The 16,604-nt window shown below is 33.9% G+C and overlaps 1 protein-coding gene across 3 annotated transcripts in view; it reads left to right on the plus strand.

Moving 5' to 3' along the window:
* LOC129230986 (sodium/potassium/calcium exchanger Nckx30C-like) overlaps window positions 1–16,604 on the plus strand; it is a 514,695-nt gene that overhangs the window by 143,466 nt on the left and 354,625 nt on the right. For 2 of the 3 annotated variants that reach the window (XM_054865233.1, XM_054865244.1), the window contains exon 2: window positions 2,173–2,252. The gene's annotated coding sequence lies outside the window, so the exon portion shown is untranslated. Of the gene's footprint in view, window positions 1–2,172; window positions 2,253–8,676; window positions 8,790–16,604 lie in introns of those variants that run through there. The other variant, XM_054865238.1, reaches the window with a different exon arrangement.

Below are 16,604 nucleotides of genomic sequence, written 5' to 3' on the forward strand. Positions count from 1 at the left end.
AGTGAAGTTCTGTAAGAAAACCATCTCTATGAAGAAGTTATGGTGACACTTGAACTGTACCTTTTTTATTAACCAGGTTGGCGCAATTTTTATTCTTGTAGGAATTTTAAATATATGTATTATTGCAACCAAGTTGCATAGCTTAAGTGTCTTGGTCACAGTTCTAGTTCTGATACATAGGACCACAAAAGCACTCTATGCACCTCCCTTCTTTGAGCAAGCAATCGATGCTAAAGTCAACTCAAAACTAATCTACAAATGTTTAGGTTGAGGTTCCCTTGTACTTCACTTTTTTTTTTGAATTGTTACATTATTTTTCAAGAAAAAAGCTTTTTTTTTTCGTTCTGAAACGCATTGGAAATTAATGACAGCAAAACTTTATCAGCTTCTCTTCCATTGTGATGCACATGAGCTCAAATTTTTATGCGAATCCTTGTATTATTGTTTCAAATACAACAGTCAGAATAATAGCGAAAATCATTCGGATGGGCCATCCTCTAAAGAGATTTAGTGCCAAAACTAATCATTGCCAGTTCACATGGGGGGGGGGGGCACATTTCGTTCAACTCCATTAATGCGTTTTGAATTAGAATGCATATACAATAAATCGGTAATAGATAATGCAAAAACAAACAGATGCACAGATAGTTTTCAAAAATGGTCAAAATAAGTTCAACGTTCAGCACACCTTAAAACTCGATAGTCTATGAAAATACGAACATTTTCACTTGATTAATAGTTTCTTCTATGTAGAAGAAAACATTCAAACAATTTTTCTCTCATAATCATTTGACTCCCAGATCGTTAACGTTTTGTCTTTAAGTGATAAACAGTGATATGGTTTCATGAAGAAAAAGCAGATGACTAAGGGTTCCGTGGCCTAAAAAGTTTGGGAACCGTTGCTCCAGTGGATTAACCCTAAACTCCAGTACATAGCGTTCATTGTTGACCGTTTTTTCGTTTCTTCATTCCCCTGAAATGACACAGTCTTACCAGTAAAACAGTTAAATTACCGGATCCAGTTCAACCTTGTCACAATAAAGCCCTTCCCTGCATGTTAAACATTACCAAAACATATTATCAATTTATCATGCCGTGGCGCGAGTCTCATTGTTGATGACGTCAGGAGCGTCACCCGATCATTGGCTGTTATACGTATGGGGACTATAAAAAAAATCGATTTATCTTGATTATTGTACCCCAACATATTTGGAGTATGAACGGGGTAGCTCCAATACGTAACTAATAACTACATACAGGCAACATTATTTTTTATTAAAATATCATTAAAAATAATTTTGTAGAGCCAAACTTTAACAAGGACAAAGAACATAAAGAATATGTCTTTAAAAATGATTTCCCTTAAAAACAATTTTTGTGATTCCTGAAAATTTTAAAAAAGTGGATTTGTATGTTTTCAATTACAATAATTAAAAATTACATTTCACGTACTGCTGCAACTTTATAACAGCATTTATAGTGTATAAAAAGGGTATTTAAAATAACTGCTGGTATGCAAATGCAATACAATATGAGTGAAAAAATCTGTACTATAACATCACCATTTTTTTACTACACACCGCGAAACCTAAAATATTCAGTATGAATAAGCAAAAAACAAATAAGAGTCATCATCCTCATATAAATAGTAGCTAATGATCAAGTAACTCGCGTGTTTCAACAATGAAACTCGCGCCACGGCATGACAATTTGATAATATGTTTTGGTAATGTTTAACATGCAAGGAAAAGCTTTATCGTGAAAAGGTTGAACTCGATCCGGTAACTTAACTGTTTTACTGGTAAGACTGTGTCATTTCAGGGGAATGAAGAAACGAAAAAGTGATGGACAATAAACGCTATCCATTGGAGTTTAGGGTTAATCCACTGGAGTTGGGATTAAAATTTCAACTATCAAAATATCACCTAACAGGCAATAACTTCGTTAAAATGTAGAAGCAATTTTCATCCGCCATACCTTGACGGGCGACTTTTAAATTCATAAATAATATCGTCTACTATTTTGTGCATCTATTCAACGTACGTTTTATTTGTCAGATATAAATATTTAATCACATTAAAATCTATCCCATTATTTTCACACATTCCGTTATGTAAATAATAATTATATTTGAGCATTTCATGTTTACTGAAAATAGTACTTTTTTTTCAGTTGGTGACATGTGATACGAAGTGAAAAACGGCATTTCTCCGAGGGTTTCAAACAAAGCAAAAATAAGAATTTTAAAAACGGTAAGTGGCATGTGATATTATTCTACCATTTACTCAGTATTATTGAAAACCTTATTCAAATTGATCAAAAATTCTGGGTAAAATCTGTATCATGAGACCCTATTTTTTGTTTCTTCTCCTTTTTTTAGTCTTTTAATTTTGTCTTATTTTTGATAAGAAAAAATTGATTAGCGTACAGTATTTCAATTTTCAAAAAAATTAGATTGTTTTAATCTTTTCTTCAAGTGAAGAAAAATGTTACATTATTGTTTCCTGAATTGTGTATATGGTTTTGTTATTGGAAGAAGGAGTTGCTTATTTTTATTTTTTACAAATTATCCAACTGTAATATTAATCGTATTGCTCGTAGCCAGTTTCACAAACGTAAGAATTTCATCGTTTTATATACTACAAATCTTCTGAACAGAACCAGTCTGAAAATAAATTTCTGGTAAGATTGTAAACTTTCAAGGAGTAATCATGGCATGAAGTTCCATTTCATGCTGTTATCTACTTCTATTGCAATTAGTTTTACTACAACAAAATAAACTTTAAAATACTGTGTAAGTATTCTTGATTTTCTTCAAAGATGCTAACTAGTACTTCACTTCTATGAATTTGTAGAACAAATTAAAAAACAAAAGGAAAAGAAAATACGTGAAGAGTCAACGTTTTGAATTTTAAGAATTGTATGAATTTTAACTGTTCGCCTTGTTATGAATAGATTAAATGCAAGAATGCTTTGAAGATTTTTGAAGTGGGTTGATCAAAACAGAATTTAATGTATCTTGAGAAATTATGGTAATGAAATCTGGTGAAAACATTAGAATATGGAGCTACAAAAATGGTAACGAACTTTTGACAGACCATTTTACATTCTTCGATATTGTTTCCCAGATATTCTTACCGAAGCATTATTTACGATTTGTAATTTAAGAAGTGGAATCTCGATAACTTTACCTCGACACCCCCACGAAACACGAGATCATGTCGAGTGAAGCTGGTGTCAACTTAACGAGGTTCCATAATTTCAAATCTTAAAGAAACTTTCTGTGTCACATTTTTACTAGCATGCACCATTCAAGTTATAAAAATCAGTTCCACTATGTATGATTTTTTTGTTTTGTTTTGAGTCGTTGCATACAAACTAAACTAACAAACTAATCTAGAACCTTTTAAGAGATATTCTTTCTTTCTAATGGGCCTGCGCTAGAGGCACAATCTTTTGCAGAACATGTGCGATCCCCTGATATATAGCGTACATTTTTTCATGTAGCTCAACTATCGGCGGATACCATTTCCACGAGAATTTTGACGCTCAATATTCCCACTAGACGGAGACACCTGATATCCCTTTGATGTGAAACTGCACTAGGAATTTAATTTTGCCAAGAGCACTCCAAGCGAAACGAATACTCGAGGAATCTGTTACACGCCGTATAATCATTCGACAAGGACGTTGTCCAATTTCTGCATCTTATTACTCACATTTCCTCTCGCTCAAAAACAATACGAAACGTTAAATTTGAAAAACGATTTAAGCACTATGATAAAGCTTGACCATGGAGAGATGGCGGATGACCCTGAAGCGGAAACATCACTTTTATCATTTGCAATATAGATGTAGAATCAGCCAGAAAGTGCTAATAAGAGGTACGTTCTCGCTGATCCTATCTATTAAGGTCTGGTGAGGTAAAAGTGGTCATAAAATACAGGTTTTTCAACTTTGATAAATAATAAATACAGAAATTTATTTTAAAACTTAGATTATTTTGTTTTTTATTTTACATTTCATTAATAAAGAACACTCTGCACTGAATTTTCGAATGATAGAAATTGATCTTAATAGCTTAATGACATTTTCTTTTTCATATTATGTGTTAATGATCTGGGGTGGGGTAAAGTGGTCATAGTTAGAACAATTGATCTAAAACGAATGACTATTTTTTTAATGCTCAGTATACCTAGTTCTTTTGAAGAATTTAACTTTATTTAAAGAAATATTTGATGGCAAACTATAGTCAAAAGTTGGTTTACCAAGAAGTTTAATCATATTTCACTCCTGGATTTCATCAATATCAAAGGAAAGGTATGATAATTTGCATTGTTATATTTCTTTGGCAATATATTACAAATAGCGTATGTGAATAATGTCTAAAATACCTAAGCTACATAATAAGAAAACATTACATTCAAATAGAGTTCCAAAAAATATTACTTAATTAAAAAACAAAAGCGAAAAATCAATCAAGCTTTATCTGTTTATTCAATGCATGCGAAACACTTCTAGTTCTAAGTTTCTACTTTTTACTGATATTTTACAGATGATTTTTTTTAAGGAAGGGAAGGGGAGTGACATAAATTACTCTACAAGAATAAATTGAAAGCTGAGGTTGCAGAACAAATTCTATGATTTATTTTCAAATATTATCGGATTACAATCTTGCTTTATTCCAATCGATATGCTACATCAAATTTAAAATCAGTTGTATTAAATTCAGTTTACTGCTCTAAAATATAAAAAAATGAATCCAGCGTAGCTGTTCACACAGACGTATTCTAGAGGCATCCGCTGCCTGCGCAACGAATTTACAGCTGTTGTTGTTGTTGTCCTGTGCCAGCTAGGCTGGCAATTTCGGGTGCGCTGCTTCAGTTTTCCAACTGTACCGTAATTTGGTGTGACTTCCGCAGTACACAACAAATATGCTCTAAGATCCCGTTTTATAGGGAAGGAAACCATTCACAGCATAGCAACACATTCACACAAAGGACAGGAGAGAGAAAGTACATCCATGCCCAATCCAGGATTTGAAACGAGACCTTCCCGGCGCAGGCAAACTCATCTGACCAGCAGACAGGAAGGCCGACCAATTTGCTAAAAATTTTAATAAACAAAATTTTACAAAGGAGTTAAAATAAATGTTCAGCTTTTAAAATGTTTCATGAGCACACAAAACGAATTTTTTCACGAAATAAAATACAGCTAGCAACAAAAGTTTGAATTTTAGAATATAGTTCCTAGTTGTTAAAATCTAAAAAAAACCCCCATTCTTTCATTTGTTTCGAATATATAGCTCTTTATTTGATTTATGAAGACTTTCCTCCACCAGACCATACAAAATAATAACAAACATCCGACTACAAATGATACTTATGTTGTTTCAAATTCAAGGTCATCCGCCATCTCTTTGTGGTCAAGCTTCACCTAGTAGTTTAAGGAAAATGCTCTCAGACCGATTTTACATTGAACTTTATGATGTGTAATTGCTATTTAAGGCTAATAACTGAATGGAGAAAATATGTGCATAGGGTAATCCTTTAATGCACTAAAAGCTAAGACGCACTTCAGTATGACGTATACTTCCATCATTAAGGTTTTATAACCTCTTATTTTCACCATCGGGGAAATATTTGCTCTCTGGCTTCGTGAATAAAATACACAGCAGTCGTGGGAGGAAAGAGATACTTTGGCACGTGTTCAAATTGCATCTCCCTTCATCCCCATGGCAATGGCGAACTATTTTTCCATGGCTATAATTAAGAAGTGGGTCAGTATTAATTTTTAAGAGTTTCGAGAAACGACAGATGGACAAATGTCAGCAGAAAAATTCACACAGCATCGGAAATAGATCTCGAATTAACTCTAATGAAATCTCGATTTCGTGCGAGTTTAGTGGTTGATTTGGTATGGAAAAGATAGCATGAATGGTGAATGTTTTTGTCCCGCGAAATTTGGTCAAAAAATTATTAATTTCGTGTTTTTGTGAGAATGCACCTTTTTTTAAATTTTAAGAGAAAAAAGACCTTCAGAAAATATCGAAACGTAGAAAATATGCAATTGAAGCTCATTTTTCATATTTTTGTTTTGTTTAGCTTAATCACATTCTGCGGCTCATTTACAGTCACTGATGAATTAATGCACATAAATGCTTCGAAAACATAATAGATTTTTTTTTAGATGCATTAGTTACATTTTTGACCAAAAAGTGGAACTGGAACACAACTGATGGAGTACTTATAATATTTCAGCTCATTCTAATAAAAAAAGTGTCTAAATATGATAACTATTCAATGATATAAGGGGTATTCAAATGAAATCCGGTCATTAGTGTAAAGTAACGAAAACAATTTTATTGACTCAAAAATGGTTGCCAAAACTGCTGTCACGTTTATCTCATTGCGACACTAGTTGGTCGATTCCATCTTTGAAGAAGCAAGTAGGCTGCTATTGAATCCAGGCCTGGACCTGGTCCCACACTTTGTCGTCGGTTGTGAATCGATGTCCGTGAATAGTTTTTAGAGGAGCAAAAACATGAATGTTACATGGTGAAAGGTCTGGACCGTATGGTGAATTTTTCAGCGTTTTTCACCGAAACTGCTTCAACGTCGTCTTCAACACTTCTTCACCGTCATTCCGCATATTTTCCGCCATGTCACAGCAGTTGAATGACTCAGACTGTACACACCGTACACAGCCTTCTTCCGTCAATACATTTCACGGCCTCCAACTCCCTGCACCGCTAAAAATTGAACCCTCCCTCGTTGTTCCTGCTTACTCGCCTGCATGTTTCGTAGTGGACGAGAACTTCTTTAACCTCCTTCTCTTCGGCATGAAACCACTCTGTCACTGTACAACATCAAACGTTACACTTGCGTCAGTCTCTCTACCAATAGATGGAGTTCCCATACATGCAGTTACATGTCACCCCCTTACTTCTAATGTGAAGTTAAACGCAATGGCCGGGTTTTATTTGATTGAAACTTATAATTACAGTCCTTGTTTTTGGCATGAAGGATGGAAAACAGCTTTCAATGTTTAAATCTATTTCAGAGGATGTATCTGGCATATGATAGCGTATTTTATCTTGTAACAAGACCAAAATGTAGGTGCATCTCTTACACACGGGAATTCAAATAACACCACAAGCAAAAGTCACAAAGTGTAAGATCTGGACACCATGGTGGCCAGTCAAGCAAAAATCATCGACGAAGGATATGGTTGTCTCCAAATGTCGTCTTTCGAAATGTAGTAACTGGAGTACCTACGTGCGGAGACGCTCCATTATATATAAAAGTTATGTAATAAAGTGCTTGCCTCTAAGACAAAAAAATTGGCGTATTTATTTTTAATAGCGTTTCATATCTTCCACCTGTGTCAGAAACAGTTTGAAATGTGTCACCATGAAATTCCTCTAAGAAAAAATGGCCATTAATTCAACTCCAGTGCCTTCTTTTGGTCAAAAATGTAACTCGTATAATTTTTTTTTTCCGTAATGAACAAAAATCTCTCCTGCTTTTGAGCATTTATGTGCAAGCCGCATCGCTTTAGCTAAAAAGTTCAATAATTATAAGAAAATCATTTCCATAATATATCGCTGTTCCGGTAGAACATTGACGTAAGTAACTTCAAGATTCATTGAAAATGAATTTTAGTCGTCACACTGGGTCCAAACGTGGTTACCCCATTCGAGGGAACACTAACAGATTTGTTTTTCAACTTTTAGCCACCAGGGTTAAACTCAACTATGTTTGTTTCATTGTATGAGGTAATGAATAAAATGATTTTGTGTATTTGGTTCTCCTGTAAAATTACACTTTCTGCTGTTGCGTCAATGTTCCACCGGAACAGACATATGTACATCGTACATTTTGCACCTTTGAGACACGGTGGCTTCGTTAGAGGCCACTATTTTTTTTTTGCTGCCAGCTGACTCAGTAGCTACAACTAGATAATAAAAAAAGAAAAAAAAAGTGGCCGCAAACATCGTACCTAAAAGTGCTAAAACTCGGAATCGCTTCTCCTTCTATTCATATTCTTATTTATCCCTTTTTTCATTCCGTCCGCCTTCCTCCTTCTCTCCATATATATACATATGTCTATGTTTGGATGTGTGTATACATTGCCCTCACGAAATCGAAAATCTGGATTAACATTGAAACAAAAGTTCGTCTGATGGGAAATATGTCGTCTTTATTCTTCTGTGGTTTAACAGCAAATAAGCAAAGACAATTTGCAGTTCGAATGCATAGGACCACGGGGCGAGTAAACGAAGCGGAACTCTTCTTATTTGCGGAGTCGTCATCTGAGTCAACGGGGCTTTTTGTGGTGGGCGAGGATTTGTTGAGGTTTTATTGATTCTACGTTCCGAGATTTTTCGCTTTTTCTCTCAGCCCCCCCTCCCACCTTCGGGCTATAAAATGATGGGATTTGTCCTCGTATAACGAGGCCTCAGAGTGGAGAGGAGTTGTTTTAATTTACGATCCGCTGCTGCCCCATAAAGCCCGTGAAAAGAGATTGCGGCTCGCGTTACCCCCGGGTTTTGGCGTGGAATCTTTATGAGACCGAAGAATTTTCGTCGCTGGAGGAGCAGATAAGTGTTTATGGTTTGTCGTGGTGTGGTTGCCTGAGAATTTAAGGGAAATGTCTGTGATCTAATTAGACAGTCTAAAATGTCTAGTCTAGAGAACACAACTTAGGAATATGGATTCAAAATCTGCAATATCCCGAAGCTAGCAATAATTTGTGCACAGAACATTCCATGCGGTTCAAGAACAGATGTGCGTAGGCTAATTTTGAAGCGTTTTGAAATTTATGTAAGTAGTTAGAGGATAACATAATCTCCTCGCTAAAGTAGTTTTTACACACAGAAAAAGTGTAACTAGTATGGTGGAGAATAAATAACTCACTTAGAAAAAAAAAAGATATTCTCACGATGTCGCACACTCTACCTCAAAAATGAAAGTTGAATCAAGCGACACATGTTCAACAATCAGGCTTACATAAAAGAAACAAAAATAGAGTAAATTTCCCGTCAGCGTGCAGAAGAGAATAATTTTATGGTTCAAAATTTAAATTTAGACCCCTCTGTTTTTTTTTTTTTTTTTTTTAATTCCAAAAACCTCAGCACGTGAATTCCTGAGCATTAAGGGACTTCCGTGCAGATGTAAACTGTGGATTTATATAAAAAACGTACACACACTCACATACATGCATTCTTATATACGTAGATGTACAGAAAAAGGAGGGTCAAGATGACTATCGTTTCGTTACCAAAGTAAATTTAATATTGATTTGTAAATGTATTTACCAATTTAGACGCATTTAAACTTATAATTGAGTAACTATATACGTTTTTCTTTTTTACTTACTTATAAGCATTAAAGAAAGCAAGAATTAAAGAAAGCATTGTATTCAGGAACTGTTTCTCACTCAAACTTGAAACTAAATTTCCATTTTAATCACAGTGCAATCAATTTTGACTAGTTTTTTCTGCACCCCGCGTGTGCTCGTACAAACGTATGAGCATAAAAAATATCAATTTTATCTATCTCCACGTTCGTTACAACGAGAATTCTTGTGATTTCTGCATGTGAATATGTGGAAGAACGTAAATGCTGAAATGTTTTGCATGTGTAAGTAAGTGTTTGACACAAAAATTACGGAAGTCGGTAATTGCTTGTGATCTCTCTCGCATATCCGCAAAGCATTCCAATAGAAAGTACGATAATCGTAAGTGTACGGAATTAAACTATTTTCAGGTGGAAAAATCACTGCATCAGCAATTAAATAAAAGTCGCATTTTTGAAATACATATGTTAAAGAAACAAATATGATTATTATTTGGAAAAACGAAATTTTTTAAAATTGCCCATTGTGAATACATGGTTCTTATTCATATATTAAAAATAATACCTCGAGTTTTGTTTAAAAAAATAAATAATAAAATAAGAAACTAAAAAAGACGCTGCAGTGTCACCCCAAAACACTCTTGCTGCATTTTTTTTTTTTTTTTTGCTACTTTCTGCAATTTCCGATGAATGAGTAAATTAAGTTAATCTTAATAAAATAAGTATGTCTAAAGGGAGGAGGAGTTGGGGGGGGGGAGGTGCAATATTAAAAATAAAGAACTGAATAAACAAAAATAATAAAAACGTCAATTTTGGTTGTAGACACACACTTCTCGTTTTCATTGGCATATCAGTTTTATGATCAAACAAGGCTAACTCATGCGGCACGTGAAGCCCAGGAAATGTATGCAATTTCTTCGCAAATACCAAAACAACGACATCTCTGTTTGACACAAATCAATTTGTGTTGAATAAAGTTAAATGGTAAAATAAACAGTACCACGTTACAATGCACAAATTTGCATGGATCTCCAAACAGCGTTTCCGGGTTGCAACTAACCCGTTTTTTAATGCAAAAGAACTGAATTTATGGATGAGAAGACACGCAGCTGAAAACAACGAATTTAAAAAGTAAAAAGATCGGATTAACTTAAACAGTGGCGTACCTAGCATGGGTGACACCCGGGGGGGCGGAAATTTGTGATTTCACCCTCCCAACCTACAACCAACAAAAAAGAAAAAGGTTTTAATGTTTTATGACAACATCAAATTCATACAATTTTCAGAAAAAACTACACTTGTATAAAAACGAAATTTTAAGTAAGTAAATCTACAAAATATAAATAAAAACTATGAACGCTTTTCATAAAACTTCCCTAGACGCAAATGTGCAGAGCCGTTCCGAGGTCTAAAAAGTAAGGGGGCGTATGAAACTGATGGCCCCTTAATTACTTCAAACGTATCTCAAACACAGGGGAAAATGACGGGTTTGAGTTTTTTGGTTCAAGAGGAACTCACCACTAGGCCTAAGTTTTGACAGTATGAACTTAAAATGTTCACTCCATGATGTGGGGCGTGGGGGTGAGGGGTGTCCGGGAGTTTTCCCGGAAAATTTGAAGTTTTAAAAATGCATTTTAGTTTTATATCTTTCAAAAACTGGCAATTCCAATGTGGGTGTCACCCCCCAGACTGGTAACACCCGGCACGGACCGTCCCCCACTTCCCCCCCCCCCGTAGCAACGTATCTGACTTAGCAGCCAATGAGAACATTAGAAATCCCTAAAATTTGAATGGGAAAAAAAGCAATATTAGAAAGTTTTCTCACTACAAAATATACGCAGGAAAGCATTAGATTGGCTGAAAGTTAGAGCTGAAAGGGTGAAGAGAATATTTCTTTCTTTTGTAAGATGTCTTTTTATCCATAAGCTCACATTCTTTGCATTGAGAAAAGGGATCATTGTAACCTCCAAACACGTGTCTGCAGTTTCCTGAAAATTTGTGCCTTGTACTTCTTTTAATTTTTTAGCGCATGGGTATTTCTTTCTTTCTTATGGGTCACTTCACGAAAAAGCCGCAGTGTTGTCAAATAAAATTTGTTTATTTATATCCGGAAGGAAGAGTAATTATTACCCTTGCTTCGATTTTTCACAAATACACATTCAAGGCTGAGGTGCCATTCCACGGAAAAACGGCCATTTTGCCCCGCACATAAGAGCTCATGTATTTTATTAAAAAGTAATAATTTTAAAGGATAAAAAATAAATTGCTTTGCTGAAGGGATCTCACTTACGTTTGTGATTTTTTAAGCAACAAAGTTCTGCTCATTATCCTTTTATTTTATTTTTAATGAAATAAATGAGCCACTATCATGTGCAGAACAAAATGGCCATTTTTCCGTTCACCGGTACTCCAACCTTGACTGTACGAAACATCGAAGCAAAGGTGATTGATAATTACTCTTTCTTTCGTATACATTGCAAACAATTTTTATTTGCAATCTATATGATTTTAGAGCAACAGCTTAGTTTTCCTCAACAAGATTGCGTGAAAACGTTAAATATTACTTCGCACAGAAATGTTAAAGGGTCATTTCACGTCAAATCGCCTAATGCCATGTGCCGTCATATCTCCGATTTTGTCCATTATTTTTTTATGAATAGATATCTATAAGATGAGCTCAAATCATTTTTTTAAAAGATTTTTTGAATAAAAATTACACTTTGGAGAATTTTTTCAAAAATTCGATTTTTGATCATTTTTCGGAGTCGCCATTTTGGCATGAATTCAAAAAATCTCTCTAATTTCTTTATTTTTCAACCAATTAAGCTGAATTTGGTATCAAGTTCAAGCTAACACTTTTCTCTTTTAGTGTGAATGACAGCAAGTATTCTGTGAATAGTAGTGTGTTGCCATTCTTGATCTAAAGTCAGTTTTTATGCTTTTTCAATTGGGAGATTAAATAAGTCATATCTCCGGACCACCTACTATGATCTGCATCAAATATTATTTGCAACATATTTAAATCATTCTCTTGCTATGTAGAAAAAAGAAGAAGGATGTTTTTTGTTGTTTTGGAATAAAAAAATGAACTGTGTTTTGCAGAAAATACAAGTTTTCGATTGCTTTAAATCCCTTTAAAGCTTAAAAAAACCCAAAAACTTTTGAAAATAATTAATACTAGACTGTTATAGAATAAAAATTGATTCGTATCAAAAGTTATTCGCTAAAAAGTTGTTCACTTTGGAAAAGAATTGCGCAAAACCTCCGTCTCCGTTTTAGAATTCACACACACACACACACACACAAAATAAAGAGTGTACTAAATATTAAGAATAAAAAGAATAGTGTAAAAGCGATTTTTTCGACATTAAAAGATGAAAAAATAAATAAATAAATAAAAAATAAAAAAAGAAAAAAAAATCACTATTGAAAAGTTTTTATAGATCAAACTTGTTTGGATTACATAACACCAGACAATGATCTTCTACTCTTAAAACACTCATGCAATACGCATCATTCTTCTTTCGCTTTGAAAGTGAATCGACGCATATAGCATTTAACGATTATAAAATGTGAAATGAAAAGCCTGCTTGTGCGGACTGCATTTAGTTAAAAAATGTACTATTTCCTTTGTATCAAAAGATGAGAAAGAATTTCTATCAATAAGTTTCAAAGAGATTTTAAAATATACTTCAATCAGCAAAAATAATCTTCTTCAGAGAAATCTAGCGTTGCGCTGCATGAGCATTGTAAGTGCGGAAGATTATTGTCAGGTGTAACGTTATCCAAACAAAATTATGCTATGGAAACTTTTCAATAGTAAATTTTTTTTCATCTTTTAATGTCGAAAAAAAAAAGCAAAATAAAGCTATTAGAAGTTTTTTTACACTATTCTTCAAATTATTATCTTTTATATTTAGTACACTTTCGATCAAAGGTGTGTTTTTTTTTTTTTTTTTTTTTTTTTTTTTTTGTAAATTCTGAAACGGAGGTTTTGCACAATTATTTTCCAAAGTGTTCAACTTTTTAGCAAATAACTATTGATACACATCAAGTTTTGTCCCTTGACAGTCTAGTATTAATTATTCTGAAAAGTTTTTGAGCTTTTTTTAAGTTTTAAAGGGAATTAAAGCAATAGAAAACTTGTATTTTCTGCAAAACACACTTTATTTTTTATTCCAAAACAACAAAAAACACGCTTCTACTTTTTTTCTACATAGCAAGAGAATGATTTAAATATGTTACAAAGAAAAGTTGATGCCGATCATAGTAGGTACTCCGAAGATATGACTTATTAATTATCCCAGTTGAAAAAGCATAAAAACTGATTTTAGATAAAGAGTGGCAACACCCAACTATTCACAGAATACTTTCTGTTATTCACACTCAGAGAAAAAAGTATTAGCTTGAACTTGATACCAAATTCAGCTTAATTGGTTGAAAAATAAAGAAATTAGAGAGATTTTCTGAATTCATGCCAAAACGGTGACTCCGAAAAATGATCAAAAATCGAATTTTTGAAAAAAACCCTCCAAAGCGTAATTTTCATTCAAAAAATCTTAAAAAAATAATTAGGACTTATCTCACAGATATCTATTCGTAAAGAAATAACGGAGAAAAATTGAGACATGACGGCATGGCCGACTATTTAATTTAGGCGATTCGACGTGGAATGATCCTGAACGGCAGTTCTGAGGCAGAGTGAGAATGAAATTGCGGCAAACTCACACTTCCTCAAAATGAAAACCTGAGCACAGCACCGGATATAATCTATTAGTAGAAAACAATAGGTGTAAAAGGCTTAAAGTGGTATGTGATAAAATGACAACTTTTTTAGTTCACAGAAAAATGATTTATTTTACACGTAGTACAGTATTCAATTTGAATACAATATAGCTATAAAACGGTGCACTTTGGTGGTTGTTCTTAAGAGTAGAAGAATAATTTCGCTTTAAAAAGTACACACAAATAGAAATGTCTTCTATGTATTCAGTGGTCTTTCAGTCAAAAATAGTTTATAGATATATATAGCTGTGTAAAGGGTGTTAAGTTTAGAATGAGTCAACTCGAGTTGTCATCTCATGTCCAGTTGAGGAACAGAGAGTTACTGCAGAGCTAAGACCCGCTCGTGAGGTAAATATTAACGTCATATACTTTATAATAGCGAATTCACTAATCGAGTAACGCTTCTGACGTCACCAACAATGAAACTCGCGCCACGGGATGATAACTTAATAATATTTTTTGGTAACGCTTGCCATGCAGAGAAATGCTTTATTTTGACAAGGCTGAACTGGATTAGGTAACTTAACTGTTTTTCTGGCAGGACTGTCATTTTAGAAGAATTAAGAAACGAAAAAGTGGTCAACAATGAACGTTTTCTGTTGTAGTTTAGGGCTAATCCATTGGAGTTAGGGTTAAAATTTTAACTATAAAAATATCACCAAACAGGCAATTGCTTCGTTCAAATGTAGGAAAGCATTTTTCGCCCGTTGTACCTTGACGAGCGATTTTCTAGTACAGTGCGGCGCAAAAGTTTCAAAATGTAAATTTTTGAATAAAAAGAAAACTATTCAACGGAATGCTTTCAAATTTCTACTTTAGATGGCTAGTATGATCCTAAATATGTGTTTGAAATTTTGAAAAATATAATCGTAACGGAAATCAGAAAGTACAATCGACATTTTTTTTTGGCTGTTGCAAAAGTTTTTGCACAGATCAGCTTTTATGCAAATATCTCTTGAATCGTGATGCGTGAAGGACCCAGTGCGGTTTGTTTCAACAAGTTTTAAAGTTTAGCACTGGCCTAACGTGTTATCAAGATTTCAAAAGTCTCTACAGTACTCGCCTGTAGCAGTTTAGAAACTCTGGAAGCTGAAAGCTGGAGGTAAATCCGTTATGGAAATTTCAGTGAATTTAAATCTGTATAAACGTGGTATTTATAATGTTATGATATTTGGAAAACAGTTTAGACCTACGTATCGCTTAAGAAGGGAACAAAAAAATACCTTTCTTGAGGAAAGAAGAATTAGAAGTATGGCTCTAACTGGAAATTGAACTCTTAGTTAGATAAAATTTCGACATTCATCAAAAATATTACTTGACACCATACGCAGACAAATACCCGAATCAGAATTTATCCAAATACAAAAGTTAGCTCGTAAACCATTTTCTGAAACACGAACAAGCAAGACTGCAGTGGGCAAAATACTACATACATAAGTGACGAATGGATTAATGTTACATTCTCAGATGAAAAAAAAAAGGAGTTTAGACAGTGAAGATGGGTTCTCAATAATTTTTATAGCTCGGTGAATATTGGTCGCACTAATTTCAAACTTTTTGTGTTGGAATTATTTTTCAACGGTGAATATTTCCCTAAGTATGAGTTAGGGACCCTGGGGCCGTATAAAAAGTTAATTTTTGTATTTTTTGACTCATTTTTATTTTGACTTCAAACTTTCCATGTCTGAACTCCGAATCTGATTTTGAACATTTTTGCAATAGGAAGTATGCATCTAGGACCAACGGTTGTGAAAATGAAGGGTCTTGCAGGTTAAAACGGAACACCCTGTATATTTATCGTTCACTGAAATGATTTTTTTAATATGTGGAACTCAACCCCTATTTTAACATTACTATTAAGTCTTATTTATGCGGTTTTGATTTAATCAGCATTTTGGTGAAACGTAACCCCCGCGTAAAATGAGGGTCTACTTTGAAACATATATCTCTTGGGAGAAACAAAATGGCAAATAAGGTTGGCCTTGTGTTAGAGCAGCTCTTGTATTACTGATTCTTACGTTAAATGACGTCAGATTTAATTTAACCAAACTAACACTATCATTTGCGAACTATTTGTCATAATTTAATAGTCTCTAGATAAGATAAAATTTGATGCAGCTTCAGAAGAGATTATTGATTCTACTCTTGACAGATCAATGCCATAAAACGTTTATGGTAAAACCATAACAACTGCAAAGTGAGACGAATAAATTTTTGAATTGATCTTTTTATTCCTCCTTTGCCCGTGTTGTGTTTCATTTTTATTCTTTATTCCAAATTTAGTACCGACTTAGGTTTCGAATATAAAAGAACTTTTTATGCAGTATTAAATCCCTGGAGAGCTAAGCAAGTTTGTTTTCTGTCATGTTTGCTGCCTTTTCTATCAGGTTTTAGTTTAAATTGTAGTTTAATTCCTGTTTATTAAATATAAAAACACAGATCTCAAAAATTACCGTAAAT

Source organism: Uloborus diversus, chromosome 1, assembly GCF_026930045.1.
Source record: "Uloborus diversus isolate 005 chromosome 1, Udiv.v.3.1, whole genome shotgun sequence".
Classification (NCBI taxonomy): domain Eukaryota; kingdom Metazoa; phylum Arthropoda; class Arachnida; order Araneae; family Uloboridae; genus Uloborus; species Uloborus diversus.